Genomic DNA, 12,087 nt, shown 5'->3' on the forward strand with positions numbered 1-12,087 from the left:
TACCGATTCCACATCATTCAGGCTAATGTCCTTCCTTACAATTGCATTGATTTCCTCTTTAACCAGCAACACCACCGCGCCTCCTTTTCCTTTCTGTCTATCCTTCTGAAATGCTGAATACCCTTGGATGTTGAGTTCCCAGCCTTGGTCACCCTGGAGCCATGTCTCCGTGATGCCAATCACATCGTATCCATTAACTGCTATCTGCGCAGTTACTTCATCCACTTTATTCCGAATACTCCTTGCATTGAGGCACATAGCCTTCAGGCTTGTCTTTTTAACACGCTTTTCCCCTTTTGAATCTTGCTGTAATGTGGCCCTTTTTGCTTTTTGCCTTGGGTTTCTCTGCCCTCCACTTTTACTATTCTCCTTTCTATCTTTTGCTTCTGCCCCCCTTCTATTTCCCTCTGTCTCCCTGCATAGGTTCCCATCCCCCTGCCATATTAGTTTAACTCCTCCCCAACAGCACTAGCAAACACTCCCCCTAGGACATTGGTTCTGATCCTGCCCAGGTGCAGACAGTCTGGTTTGTAATGGTCCCACCTCCCCCAGAACCGGTTCCAATGTCCCAGGAATTTGAATCCCTCCCTTCTGCACAATTTCTCAAGCCACATATTCATCTGAGCTATCCTGTGATTCCTATTCTGACTAGCACGTGGCACTGGTAGCAATCCTGAGATTACTTTTGAGGTCCTACTTTTTAATTTAACTCCTAGCTCCCTAAATTCGTTTTGTAAGACCTCATCACGTTTTTCACCTATGTTATTGGTACCTATATGCATCACAACTGGCTGTTCACCCTCCCTTTTCAGAATGTCCTGCACCCGCTCCGAGACATCCTTGACCCTTGCATCAGGGAGGCAACATACCATCCTGGAGTCTCGGTTGCAGCCACAGAAACACATATCTATTCCCCTTACAATTGAATCCCCTATCACTATCGCTCTCCCAATCTTTTTCCTGCCCTCCTGTGCAGCAGAGCCAGCCACGGTGCCATGAACTTGGCTGCTGCTGCCCTCCTCTGATGAGTCATCCCCCTCAACAGTACCGAAAGTGGTGTATCTGTTTTGCAGGGGGATGACCGCAGGAGACTCCTGCACTACCTTCCCTGCACTGCTTTTCCCGTTGGTCTTCCATTCCCTATCTGGGTCGGGACAGCTGTGTTGATAAGTTTTTCTCCGAAGGAAAAGGCTGCCCTGAATGTTTTCTGAAGGCTCTTCTTGATGTAGTGCTTTGCCTGCAGTTTGGGAGAAGAGGCTGCTCTGCAATTATTTTTTATATGCCTGGAAGGATCTTTGGCTATTTGGATGGAGTTGAAACTTCGAGGGAAAAGGCTGCTCAGGAAGATTTCTTTTAAATTTGCCTGCTGTTTTCTCACCCATTGAAGAGGCTTAACAGTAAGTTTTATTTTGGCTGGCTTACTTTTCACCTCCAGTTATTTTCTCCGAGAAGCCAGGGATAGGAGCAGGCCAATGCCGATTTCTTAAAGTGAAGATAGGGTTTTTTCAAACGGCCTTCGATGTCTCTGTGCGCGGTTTTTTAAAAAAGCGGTGGTGGGAAAATGGCCTTAATGGCCAGAAATGGCGCGTAATCACCTTTTTAACCTAGACCAGTGCCAGAACATATGGCTGCAAAAATTCTGCCGCTGATAGTTGGCGCGGCGCCCAAACATTGGGGAAACTTAGAACTTCCCACCCATGCTAGAAAAATCGCTGGGTGCCAAAAAAATCGGCGCACAATGCTGGGGAAAATAGGAGCCATAGAAACCATTTCCTGCTGTTCAGACCATTGAATGGGACACTTTGACATAATGGGGTCCATTTTAAGACCCGGGTGGGAACCCGGCCGAGTGAACGACCGGAAAATCCGAGGGTGGCACTGGGGCGGCCTGGCCAATTTTAACAGTCGGGCATCATCAGCGGGCTGCTGGCTGACTTCTTGACCAAAACAGTCTGGGGCTCACCGAGCCAGTAAAATCGGATGGAAACTGGCCGCCGTTGAGGACCAAATGGAACGGTGCCCGGCGCTAAGGTAAGTCTTCAGGACGGTTTCCGACTGAGATCGCGGTAGTGGGAGGGAAGCCCGGGGAAAAGGAGGCTCACAGTTTTCTTATAGGGCATGGAGAATCAGCAAAAGGACAGACAGGCTAAGTGGGTGGGCAAAAATTTGGCAGATGGAGTATAATGTTGGAAAATGTGAGGTCATGCACTTTGGCAGAAAAAAAATCAAAGAGCAAGTTATTATGTAAATGGAGAAAGATTGCAAAGTGTTGCAGTACAGCGGGACCTGGGGGTACTTGTGCATGAAACACAAAAGGTTAGTATGCAGGTGTAACAAGTGATCAGGAAGGCCAGTGGAATCTTGGCCTTTATTGCAAAGGGGTTGGAGTATAAAAGCAGGGAAATCCTGCTACCGTTCTTCAGCGTATTGGTAAGGCCACTGTAGTGGGTGGTGTCAGTGGGGTCAGCTTACCTTCCCTGACCCAGAGCAGTTGCGAGTCGCTCCCACTCCCTGGTTCTCAAGCCTGGATTTATTAATCAGGGTGTGATAAAGTACAGCAGACAACTGTTTTGTACAAAGAAATAAATGATTTTTATTCAAGAAGAATGAATGCACCTTTTATTAAAACTGAGAAAATGTATCACTTTAGATGAGAGAAAACATCACTCTAATGGGGAATCTTTTACTCAAACACAAGAGAATACACAGCAGTACAACACCTCCCACCTCCCAATTCCCCCTATCTAACTAGGTTAGGCTCTGGGGCTTCAGGGACTATGCTCACCAATCCTTCCTTGACAATCGGTAATGGGTCACGGTTTCGGGGTGCATTGGATTTTGTCGATTCTGCTAGTCATACCCCGAACGTAGGAGAGGACTTCTTGCTGCGTGTTCCTCAGTTGGGTGGTGTCTGCTGATGTGGTAGGGCGCGTATTGGATTTATGGGGTAAGTACCCACATTCTTCCTTCAACAGTAGGTTTTAAAGTTCTTTTCGGTAATGTTTTAGCCATTGGTAGCTCAGGGATAGCTTGTAGAGTGGAAACAGCTTGCGAATCTTCGGGTTTTCGTCGAGTTGACTTCGGTTTGGAAATCGTTGGTCGCAGTGGCTCAATATTATCAATTTGGTTGCTGGTAATATCTTGGTGGTTGCTTCGTGAGCCTCTTGCTGCTGCGGCATGCTTGGTGTCCTGGTCGTTTGCGATGCTGTCTTGGTTGATGTTCTGAAGAACCAGGTTAATGAAGCTGGTGTGCTGGTCTTGAAGTCTGCCAGGTCTGAAGCATACGAAGCTAGTGTAGAAGCCAAGTGTAGTCCTGGCTGTAAAAACAGGCCTTAATTGTACTTTGAGAGACTTCCTTATCTGTCCCCAAATCAACCTTGGTTCTTTGTTTAGGTTTTGCTGCACAGCTAACTGAAACTTGATTAAGTTTTAATCTGGCATTGTTGGACTTTTCTGAGTTGCTGCTTTCTTGTCCGTTGTGATAGCGCTGTTTTTAGCTTCTGGAAGTCTAGCCTGAGCCAGATATTTCGATGCCTGTTGAAAAGGTGTTGGAATATGTATGTGACATTTGGGTCCTCTGGGTGGGGTGGATAATGTTTCTTCCATGGTCGATTGTTTAAATGCTAATGTTTTCTAGGGGCAGGTTTCGGGGGTAAAAAGTTCCCAGACAATTTGATTAATTCCAATGTCCAAACTGGCCTTTTAGAGATTGACCCCACCCCTTTTCTTGCAGATCCAACATTCACCTTTTAAAAATCCCAAACTTGGTTAAAACTCGTAGATTTCTTCCATAAGCATTTTAGGATCCCAAACTTTCTGGTAGATAGTTCCAAATTAAATTTATTTTCCAATGAGTCCAAACACTGGGGGGTTCTCCCATGAATTCTGCAACTCTACACCACACCTGGAATACTGCGTGCAGTTTTTATTTCCATATTTACGAAAGGATATACTTGCTTTGGAGGCAGTTCAGAGAAGGTTCACTAGGTTGATTCCGGAGATGAGTGGGTTGACTTATGAGGAAAGGTTGAATAGGTTGGGCCTCTACTCATTGGAATTCAGAAGAATGAGAGGTGATCTCATTGAAACATATAAGATTATGAGAGGGCTTGACAAGATGGATGCAGAGAAGATGTTTTCACTGATAGGGGAGACTAGAACTAGAGGGCATAATCTTAGGATAAGGGGCGCCCATTTAAAACTGAGATAAGGGGAAATTTCTTCCCACAGAAGGTTGTAAATCTGTGGAATTTGCTGCATCAGAGAGCTCTGGAAGCTGGGACATTGAATAAATTTAAGATAGAAATAGACAGTTTCTTAAATGATAAGGGGATAAGGGGTTATGGGGAGCAGGCGGGGAAGTGGAGCTGAGTCCATGATCGGATCAGCCATGATCGTATTAAATGGCGGAGCAGGCTCGAGGGGCTGTATGGCCTACTCGTGCTCCTATTTCTTATGTTCTTATGTTCTTATGGAGGAGGATTCCTCTCTTCTTCGGCCACAAGGAAACTTTAAAAATCCAAAACAGTTTAACTCTTTGGGCCTCCTGTGGCCAGGGATCCACTTCCTGCCAGCTTTGGCCTGCTGGGAAAGCCCCCACTGTTCTTCTGCTCATTCCTCAGGTTAACATTGCAGTAGGGCGGGTGTCCTTTGAATATGCAGTTGGCAAGATCGGGTCGGGCAGTCAGTGAGCAAGTCCCCTGCTCCATTTTAATTGCCCCTGCCCAGTTTCCACCTCGTGAGGGTCAAAATTCCTCCCAATGAATCATGAGTAGTCAATTAACTCTTACTCAAAGAGGCATGCATAGCAACATTTTACAGGTTAGCCCATCTAGCTTCAATACACATCACTGAACCACCTCCCCACCCACTCTCTCAATCCCCGCCCACTTTCTCAATGCCCACCCACTCTCTCAATCCCCACCCCTTCTCTCAATCCTCTGGCTGCTGTGGTCATTTTAATCTGGGTTTACCTTCAAGACATCATTTTTAATAGAAATCATACCAAGATCTGTTGTGTGCAAAAATCCAGATCCATGACAGTCACATTGACCAATTGACTTTGTACCACACATGCCTTGCTGAGATCGTTATCTGAGCTCATATCCTTTCCTATGGACCCAGCAAAGCAGAGAGAGAGTGCACTTAACTTGCATCGACTGGCAGGATTCCCCTGGGTCCAGAGTGCCACTGATGCCATTAAAAGCTCGATTTGAACTCCCCCCTCAATCACATCCACAGAAAGGGTTGTCATTATCTATTTGTACAGCTGATGTGTGATGCCAGCCATCCAATTCTACACGTGAACACACACTAGTCTGGAAGGTGCTATGACGTTTATTGTTCCGTGCCAATCCATCGCACATCATTCAGCCAGAGCAATGTGCCCTTAGATCGGGATCCCCTTTGCAATCTTGGATGATGACCCCACTCTGGCTAACTCCATACGGCCGTCATAATGAAGCACCCGCGATTGTTCGCGTTATCATGGAGGCAACAATTGGAATTTTAAAATGCCACTTCAGGTACCTCAGTAGCAGCCCTGCAGAACAGTAAGAATGTCACAAATTATAGCGGGTTGCGGCATGCTGCATAATTTGGAATTCAGAAAGGATTGGACCATCCATCGGCAGATGAGGAGGAGGAAGATGTGCCAGACCCTTCAACTCCAGAGCATGCAGAGGTCACCCGTGAGGGAGAGAATGTGACTCGAAAGCTGCTGCCAGCAGCTAGGGAGATCAGAGAGCAACTCATAACCACTTTCACTAAATGTTAGGTACGACTTCAGCACAAAGCAGCATTTTGTGGAAGGGCCCTTGCAATTGCCCACTACTGACTATTATTCACACAACCAATACACTGTAAGAGTTTTCGGGGACTAAATCTATTCCTAAAATGATTGTCAAAGGAAAAGTAGGCCAGAAACTCAAATAGAAACATGCACACGTATACTCTTAAACAGAACATTTTCAGTATTACTGATTTCCAAATCAATACTTCCTATTCCTATTACATAACAGTGTGTCAGCCCCCTGTGCCTAAAACCCTGTTCACTCAAGAAATTATGAGGCGAGAAGCTGGGACAATTGCGCTGGAGTCTTTGAGCACTGAGTTAGCACTGATCTCAATGAGGGTGATGCCCCAGAATGTCCTGCTTCCCTCATGTGCTCGCCACGTCAGCCATGGTTCAGTCAGTAGCACTCTCGCCTCTGATTCAGAAGGTTGTTGGTTCAAGTTCCACTCCAGAGACTTGAGCACAAAAATCTAGGCTGAAACTGCAGTACGGCACTGAGGGAGTGTCGCACTGTCTTTCGGATGAGACGTTAAATCGAGGCCCCGTCTGCTCTCTCGGGTGGATGTAAGAGATTCCATGGCACTATTTCGAAGAAGAGCAGGGGAGCTATCACCCTGGCCAACATTTATCCTTCAATGAACATTGCTAACAAACAGATTATCTGGTCATTATCACATTGCTGTTGGTTGGAGCTTGCTGTGTGCAAATTGGCTGCTGTGTATCCTACATTACAACAGTGACTACACTTCAAAAGTACTTAATTGGCTGTAAAACGCTTTAGGACGCCCTGAGGTTTTATAAATGCAAGACTTTCTTTCGTACTAGGGTAGCATGATTCTGGCAGTAGACTCCCTCATGTGCTGGCAGTAGAGGGGAATCCTGAGAGATGGCAGCATTTCCAGTTACTATCCTGGCAGCCCGCTGGTGGTGTCCATTTGCTCTGTCAGGCTCATGGTCTGCGAGAGAATAGACTGAGTAGTCTCAATGAAGTCTTGGAAGTCCCGAGCTCTGGTACTGTGAAGAATGTCTTGCAAGGAATCAATGCAGCCATCCTAGCTGCCATTCTGGAGGCCACAACTGTCCTTCAACCCTCTTCTTGGGGCTTTGTAGCCACACATCTCTCCTGGACTGCCACAAGCTCTAGAGTGGTGTGCATAGCTTCAAAAAGCTCCTTTGTTGTTCTGTAGATACAGGTATTGGACTTATTAAAGAGTAGGGGAAGACACATCAATATGTAGAGAAATAAGTGAGGTGCCTTAAGGAATTTAGTGGTGACATTCATTTTGTGATTTACATTGTAAAGATGTAGTGGGACAAAAACAAAATACTGCAGATGCTGGGAATCTGAAATACAAACAAAAAATGCCAGAAATTCTCAGAAGTCTGGCAGCTTCTATGGAGAGAGAAAAAGAGTTAACATTTCAGCTTGAGGACCTTTCATCAGAACAGTTCTGACAAAAGGTCGTCGACCTGAAATGCTGGAGTATTTCCAGCATTTCCTGATTTTATTAAGGACATAGTTGGTGTGGAAGTCATGCCTCTGACATTGAAAGAGAAAGGCTGAAACAGCAGCTTCACTGACTCGAGTTTCACCTCACTCCTCGAAGGCTCCAGAGGAACTATCCCAACCACCCAGCTCTTCCTACTCAGGGAGCACCACTGTGAGCTCGCAGCACAAGGGAGAGGCACATTTGTAAGAAATTATTTTTGTTAGTGTGTTTAACACAGTTATTTTTATTAAAGGATATGATAGGGTAGATTGAGAGAAACTATTTCCTCTGATGGGGAAGTCCAGAATAAGGGGGCATAAACTTGAAATTAGAGCTAGGACATACAGGGTTAATGTCAGGAAGCTCTTCACACAAAGGGTAGTGGAAATCTGGAACTTTATCCCTTAAAAAGCAAGGTCAATTAAAAATGTCAAAACTTCGATTGATAGATTTTTGTTAGGGTATTAAGGGATATGGAACCAAGGTGGGTAGATGGAGATAAGATACAAATCTGCCATGATCCAATTGAATGGTGGAACGAACTTGAGGGGCTGAATGGCTTACTCCTGTTCCTCTGTTCCTATTTGCAAAACATTGTCCAAGAATGGTTTTGCCACATAGACTTCAGTGTTGATTTTTCTGGATTTGAGCTACTTAGTGGGATTGAAGGTTTTCAGTCAATGAAGCAAGGAGCACCAACCTTTGGGAATGCAAGGCTTATAGAAACCCGAGGGAAGGATTGTTATTTCTCCTTTCTTGTTTTATTTATTGAAAGCAGTCAACAATACGTTGCTGCCTCCTTTCTCCTGCTGCGGGTTGGTGAACCTCTCGTAGCATCACTCTTCTTGTGCTTCAGGACATAGGAAGCCTTTCTGCATCTTGGCATTAAACAACACCCAAACAGCAACAACGTTTGATACTTTGCCGGGCTGTACTGCAGGGCTCTGCCATTTTGGCTCAGACACCTGGAGCGGAGCTTCAGATTGCTAAAGGTCTGCTCGCTCACAGCTCCTGTAGTCCCAGGAGCCTTATTATATCTACTGCTCCCCTGTGGCTGCGGATGCTATACAGGAGGCATCAGCCATGACTGCTGGCGATATTCCTGATTGCCAGTCAACCACCTGATTTATGGTTTTGACTCGTCAAGTCTAGTATGGTGGATTAGAATAGTGAGCATTAAAGTTTTAGATAAGTTGATTGACGTCACATTATCTGGACATTAATTGAACAAAATCCCTTCCTGTTAATGAAACCAAGGGAATTGACATAGGGGGCTTTCAAGGCCACATGCGTTGCAGTCAATTGTTTCCTGTAGCTATGGGGACCTTGTTGGTCTGTAAGATTACATTGCTCACTCTCTTTGTTTTGCGAGACCAATTAAGAAAGCAATGAATTAGGAGACCCACCTGAATAGAGCGTCAGTGATCTTCTTGACACAATGGTGAGCTGCTGATTAACATGATAAGGATCACCAGGGGTTGCCTGGAAAGATCCAGTGAAATTAAAATTCAATCTAGTGGTCACTTTGACTGTAACAAATAATGTTGTGCTCCTCGTGAATGTGAGCTGCAGGTCTTCAGCCAGCATCTGATGGCATAACTCCTCAGGAGCCTTGGGGAGGTGCGGGGGAGGGGTGAGTGCGGCACCACATTCTGAGAAATTGATGGGCCAAGAAATCAATGTAAGACCTTCCAGATCTGCAAACCCTGTAGTGAGGGTATCTACGGGTTGGAACAAATGTCTTCTGTGATAACTCACCCTACCTTCTTCCATTCTAACCATTTCCAAATCCTCCTCCTCCTCCTCCTCGTCATAGTACAGAAAGTGGCAATTCCTAAAGGGAACTCCACCTCCCCACTCCAACACTTACATTTGTTTAGAAGCACACTTTAGATGGCAGGAGAGCTCTTCAGTGCGGCTTTGCAGCCCCAACAACCAAAATCACTCTCCCAGCAAAGCTCTAGAAAAACGCACTGGGCTCGAAGTTCAGCAGGTTTGTGCCCGTTTTTCTGCAATGGCGCAGTGGAAAAAGTAATTTTTTTGGCGCTAAATGAGTTGCACAAAATTTAGCGCCCATTTTTCAGCCGTTTTTATGCCGCCAATCGGCGTGCAACACTGCGGGGGTGGGAAATTCACCGATGTCACCATTTTTACCGCCGCCCAAAAACACGCCCCAAAAAAATCCAAGTCTTACCGGTCGGACCCACGGCACACTCGGCACTAACCACGTCATCTTGAAAAACGGAGCAGAAGTTCAGTGCATAAAAGGATTTGGGAGTAGGTTGCGCCTTACACAGTGAGCTTTATGTTAATTCATACTTCATTTTTAAAGATATTTAAGGACATTTAAAAGAATGAGGGCCAGACTATCTCTGCCATTATTCCTGTCTGATTTTTCTATGAAGCATCGAGCCGGAAGGCGGCTTATTTAAGAGCATTTTGAGCTTAATCAAAGAGTTCGCAGACATATAGGGAAGAGGCTTTACCCCCCACGAGTTTGCAGGGAACAGCACTCATACCTGCAGCTGTCTGAGGCACAGTGTGTTAGAAGGCTGCACTTCCAAAAAGAGGTGGTTACAGAGATATGCCAGCTCATAAAGGCAGACCTACAGCCTACCAGCGGCAACAGGACGTCACTGCCCATCAAGGTGAAGATGACTGCGGCACTTGCCTTCTGTGCCTCTGGCTCCTTTCAGGCATCAGCAGAGGACATTTGCTCCATCTCACAGTACACTACACATTGCTGCATTCGCCAGGTGACTACTGCACTGTACGCACGCAGGATGGAGTTTATAAAATTCCCAATGACCAAGAAGGCACAGAATGAGAGGCCTATAGGTTTTGGATGAATTGCTGGCTTCCCCACGATTCAGGCTGCCATTGACTGTACACACATTGCCCTGCGAGCACCTTTACAGGATCCAGAGGTTTACCGAAACCGGAAGGGATTCCACTCCATGAACGTCCAGATCGTCTGTGATCATACTCAGCGCATCATGGCAGTAAAAACACAATATCCAGGGAGCATCCATGATGCTTTTATCTTGCGTGAGAGCAATGTCTCAGACTTGTTTGAGTGTCAGCCACAAGGCCAGAGATGGATGCTGGGGGAGAAAGGTTACGGCCTCTACACCTGGCTCATGACCCCGCTCCGGAACCCTCAGACACAAGCCAAGTATTGCGATAATGACAGCCATATCGCCACACACAACATCATCGCAAAGACAATTGGAATGCTCAAGCAGTGCTTCCAATGCCTGGACCACTCTGGAGGCTGCCTGCAATACTGCCCTCAGCAGGTCTCTAGGTTCGTTGTGGTGTGCTGCATGCTACGCAACATAGCCATCATGAGGGAACAGGGTTTGCCACTTGGGACTGCAGGACTAGCTCAAGAGAGAGGGGAGGAGTGGGAGGAGGAGGATGAGGAGGAGGATGAGGAACCTGGTGATGAACCCATGCCAGCACCACCACCACAGGGGAGGCCTTGGGGAGCTTTTGCCACTGCAAAAGCCTTACGTCAGAAGCTCACAATTCAACGCTTTGCTTGAAGAGTGAACGGCACATTTCACCATTGCCTGGCCACTCTATCCCACCATGTTGACTATTCCTCCTCTTATTCTACAAATGAGACACTATACAGGGATGGTTAAGGTGAATAAAATAATTTATTAAACACACAGTAACTTGAATAAGATTTATTAAACTTTATAACTTGAATAAGATTTAACTTGAATAAAATGTAAACATCTCAAAAGTGGAACAAAAATATATTAACTATTATTGTGAATTGAAAAACTTTTATAAAATATCAACAACAACAAAACAACAACAAAACAACAAAAGAACAACCCTTGCACCGAACGTCTTTTACCTGCGGCCCCTCCTCAGCCCCCTCCCCTCCTCATCCTAACCCCTCTCCCTCACATCATGACCGCACCCAAGGTGGTACCAAGACATCATACAGCAATGCAGCCAGAGTCCTGCTGTACTTGGGGGAGAGACAATGGAGATGCCATGTGTGGATCCTCTGGAGGAGCTCGGCGTACGGAAGGCCCAGCTTCTGAGTGGCAAGAATCTTGCTCGGCCTCACCACTCACAGGTGATGTGGGTCTGGGTGCTGTGACACTGGGGACTGTGGTGCCAAAAGTCAAGACCATCAATTGCGTGTGGGCACTGACAGCCTCGGTGTTCTCGCGGGTCACAACGACAATCTGCGACATGCCCTCCCTCATGTCCACGGATAATGCCGCAATGCTTATGGAAATACCACCTAAGACCTCCAGGAGCTGTCGGGTGAGCTGGATGCTCTCCCTGGACAGTCCCACCATGTCCAGGTGTGCGTCTGCCTGTCTGTCAGCCGACTGGCTTTGCCGACTCACCCTCTGGAGAGACGGCATACAGGATTCAAACCTGGGAGTGCATTGCTGCACGCCACTTGTATCCGGGGCCTCGGATGGGTGAAAGCCCGAGAATGTTTCTTCCTCAGAAGAACTAATGGTTGCAGCAAAAAGAGGTGATGACTGCATTGCCCCCCACCCCACATGCACCCCCCCCTCCACCCCATCCGAGCCCCCTGGAATAGCTTCATCAGTTTCCTCCTCCCATGCAAGTTCCTCATCCTCGGCATCTTCCTCGTCCCCCTCCTCCACTCTCACATGATGGGCTGAGGGGGAGGCTTCCATTGGAGGATGTGACATCTCCTCACCTGGAAATAGAAAACAACAGATGAGTGGTTAGGGGCAGAGGAGAGGACAGGGTGATATGAGGAAGGTCACAGAACACAGGCTCATTTGAAGGACTGGA

Source organism: Pristiophorus japonicus, chromosome 18, assembly GCF_044704955.1.
Source record: "Pristiophorus japonicus isolate sPriJap1 chromosome 18, sPriJap1.hap1, whole genome shotgun sequence".
In the NCBI taxonomy this organism is placed as follows: Eukaryota; Metazoa; Chordata; class Chondrichthyes; family Pristiophoridae; genus Pristiophorus; species Pristiophorus japonicus.